The sequence below is a fragment of the Triticum aestivum genome, chromosome 4A, assembly GCF_018294505.1.
Source record: "Triticum aestivum cultivar Chinese Spring chromosome 4A, IWGSC CS RefSeq v2.1, whole genome shotgun sequence".
Lineage (NCBI taxonomy): Eukaryota > Viridiplantae > Streptophyta > Magnoliopsida > Poales > Poaceae > Triticum > Triticum aestivum.
In genome coordinates, this window is record NC_057803.1 from 248,925,334 (window position 1) to 248,929,613 (window position 4,280).

Below are 4,280 nucleotides of genomic sequence, written 5' to 3' on the forward strand. Positions count from 1 at the left end.
CAAAAAAAAAAAGAGCGAAAAAAAAAATTTCAGAGTGTGCTTTTCCCTTGTTTCCGTGCCGCGCCGTGATTTTGTTGGTGTTCTAGGCTCGCGTCTCTAGCACAGTCTAGCCTAGGACCAGCACAGTACCGTCGTTGAGCGTTTATTCAACTTTGCATCTCTGAATTGATTATTGCTGACCCTTTTTGCTACCATATTATAAGCCTTCCCAGCTCCACATACATCTACGTCGTGCGTTTGACTCTCCCTGGTAATCGCTCTATCCAAGCTTTGAGAGTTTTTGACTACAACGGTTGCCGATCACCGCCTGCTGCTGGGTAAGAACTGGTAAGAATTTGAGATTTGCTTGACGGATTTGTGACACCCACCACCACCACTTCTTCGTAGTCTGTAGGATCATATTCTTGTGTGTTTCTATTGCTGCTAACCATGCCAGGATCACAAGCCGACGAGATTGATTGGGAGAATTTATCGAACAAGGAGCTTCATGATAAGTTTCAGCAAATGATGACTGAACAGGTGCAAGATGTGCTGAACAATTTTGAAGAGGCCATGGAGAAGATCACTGGCTTTGAGAAGACGTTCGAAACAAAGCTCGATAACAAGTTTAATGAATTGCTCGCGCGTCTTCCACCACCACCACCCGCTGCAGCTAACGCACCTCTCCAACAACAACAACGCCTGCCTCCACGTCGCGAAGCAGACCTCCGCCGAGCAAGCCGTGTTCCTCTTGCGTTTGGCCAAACTGTTGGTGCTGCTGTTGATACTTCTGTGGCTCCTGCTGCTGATGCGGAGGAGGATGATTATGTGGGAGACTATGAGGATGAGGTTGATCAAAATCAACACTACGTGCAGCCACCTGTACCACCACCAGCAGGTCGACCTCAGGTATATATTCGTAATGGTAGGCCTGCACCACCACCTCAGGTACGCGATGATGTCCATATTCCTAAACTGAAATTGAATATTCCACCATTTGAGGGTAGATATGTTCCTGATATATATCTTACTTGGGAGTTAGAAACTGAACAACGATTTACATGTTTACAATATCCTGAGGAGAGACGAGTTGCTGCTGCTGTTTGTGCTTTCACTAGTTTTGCATGTGTATGGTGGTGTGAACATTGTAGATTATATCCTATTCCAACTACTTGGGCTGCTTTGAAAACTGCTATGCGTACGCGTTGGGTTCCACCATATTATCAACGTGAATTGCTTCAAAAATTGCAGCGTTTAAGACAAGGGAAAAATTCTGTAGAAGAATATTATCAGGAATTACAAACTGGCATGATTAGATGTGGTATTGTTGAGGAGAATGAAGCTATGCTTGCACGTTTTCTGGGTGGATTAAATAGAGAGATTCAGACCATTTTAGACTATAAGGAGTATACTAATATCACTCGTTTATTCCATCTTGCTTGTAAAGCTGAACGTGAAGTGCAGGATCGACAAGCATTGGGGCGAACTAACTTTTCTGCAGGCCGACCTTCATCATGGACACCACGTGCATCTTCTACTTCAACTGCACCAGCACCTCCATCCGGTGCCACCTCCAGCCGTGATTCAAGAAAACAGGCACAACCACCATTATCTGCCAAGAGCGCACCTGCGGGGCCTGCACAGCGTCCTTCTTCTTCCATGGCATCAACAGGGCACACAAGTGATATTATTTGTCGTCGTTGTAAGGGAGGAGGTCATTATGCGAGAGAATGCAAATCTCCGCGTGTGATGATTGCTACCGCGGATGGTGGATATGAGTCCGCTAGTGACTATGATGAGGAGACTTTGGCTCTTATTACACGTGAAGAACATGGTGGAGATGATTCTGATCATGAGACGCAATACATGGCTCCTGAAGACGCTGACAGGTATGAATGTTTAGTTGCTCAACGTGTTTTGAGTGTGCAGGTCACACAAGCTGAGCAAAATCAGAGGCACAATTTGTTCCATACCAAGGGAGTTGTGAAGGAACGTTCTGTGCGCGTCATCATAGACGGAGGGAGCTGCAACAACTTGGCTAGCATGGATATGGTGGAGAAGCTTTCTCTCACCACAAGACCACATCCACATCCTTACTACATCCAATGGTTCAACAACAGCGGCAAGGTTAAGGTAACACGTACTGTTCGTGTGCATTTTAGTATCTCTACATATGCTGATTATGTTGATTGTGATGTGGTACCTATGCAAGCATGTTCCTTATTACTTGGTAGACCATGGCAATTTGATAAAAATTATGTACACCATGGTAGAAACAATCACTATACTCTTGTTCATAAGGATAAAAATATTATTTTGCTTCCTATGACTCCTGATTCCATTTTGAAAGATGATATTAATAGAGCTAATAAAGCACAACAGGAGAAGAATAAGAGTGAAAATCAGATTGTGGCAAAAGAATTTGAGCAACAAATGAAGCCTAATAATAAACCATCTACTGTTGCTTCTGAAATTAAATTGAAAAGTGCATGTTTATTTGCCACCAAATCTGATATTGATGAGCTAGATTTCAGCAAATCTGTTTGCTATGCTTTTGTGTGCAAAGAGGCATTATTTTCATTCGAGGACGTGCCTTCCTGTTTGCCTCCTGCTGTCACTAACATTTTGCAGGAGTTCGCTGACGTTTTTCCACAAGACGTGCCACCGGGATTACCACCTATTCGAGGGATTGAGCATCAGATTGACTTAATTCCCGGTGCTTCACTGCCAAACCGTGCACCATACCGTACCAATCCAGAGGAGACGAAGGAGATTATGCGTCAAGTACAAGAGCTTCTCGACAAAGGTTATATACGCGAATCCCTTAGTCCTTGTGCTGTTCCTATTATTCTAGTGCCGAAAAAGGATGGTACATCACGTATGTGTGTTGATTGTAGAGGCATTAATAATATTACTATTCGTTATCGTCATCCTATTCCTAGGCTAGATGATATGCTTGATGAATTGAGTGGCTCTACAATATTCTCCAAAGTTGATTTGCGTAGTGGCTACCATCAAATTCGTATGAAATTGGGAGATGAATGGAAAACAGCATTTAAAACTAAGTTTGGATTATATGAGTGGTTAGTCATGCCTTTTGGGTTAACTAATGCACCTAGTACTTTTATGAGATTAATGAACGAAGTTTTACGTGCTTTCATTGGACGATTTGTGGTAGTTTACTTTGATGACATATTGATTTATAGCAGATCTTTGGAGGAACATTTGGAACATTTACGTGCTGTTTTTATTGCTCTACGTGATGCACGTTTGTTTGGTAACCTTGGGAAGTGCACCTTTTGCACCGACCGAGTATCTTTTCTTGGCTATGTTGTTACTCCACAGGGAATTGAAGTTGATAAAGCCAAGATTGAAGCTATTGAGAGTTGGCCGCAGCCCAAAACGGTCACACAAGTGAGGAGTTTTCTTGGCCTCGCTGGATTCTATAGGCGTTTTGTGAGAGATTTCAGCACCATTGCCGCACCTCTCAACGAGCTTACAAAGAAGGATGTGCCTTTTGTTTGGGGTACCGCACAGGAAGAAGCCTTCACGGTATTGAAAGATAAGTTGACACATGCTCCTTTACTCCAACTTCCTGATTTTAATAAGACTTTTGAGCTTGAATGTGATGCTAGTGGAATTGGATTAGGAGGTGTGTTATTACAAGATGGCAAACCTGTTGCATACTTTTCTGAAAAATTGAGTGGGCCTAGTCTGAATTATTCTACTTATGATAAAGAATTATATGCTCTTGTTCGGACTTTAGAAACATGGCAACATTATTTATGGCCCAAAGAATTTGTTATACATTCTGATCATGAATCTTTGAAACATATTAAAAGTCAAGCTAAACTGAATCGTAGACATGCTAAATGGGTTGAACTCATTGAGACTTTCCCTTATGTCATTAAACACAAGAAGGGAAAAGAAAATGTTATTGCTGATGCATTGTCTCGCCGCTATACTATGCTTTCACAACTTGACTTCAAAATTGATAGAGGCAAAGGTGTCCCGTCTTTCGATGAGATGGTGGATTTCGCTTTGGTGGAAGTCGACTTTGACGATCCGACTACGAACGTGCGAGGACGTCGCGCCTTAGCAATCGCTAAACCAACTCCGAGAGGTTATTGACCACGCCGGAGCACGATCAACCTGACCACGAGGGTCTGTTTCCTGCGAGCAAACGAAGAACAAGCAAGAAACTAAGATTGCAATCTGGATATTGCGAATATAAGATGAAAGCTTTATTGATCAAGGTGGGGTTCTGTGACGCCTTTGTCTGGTCGTTGAACACAAACGAA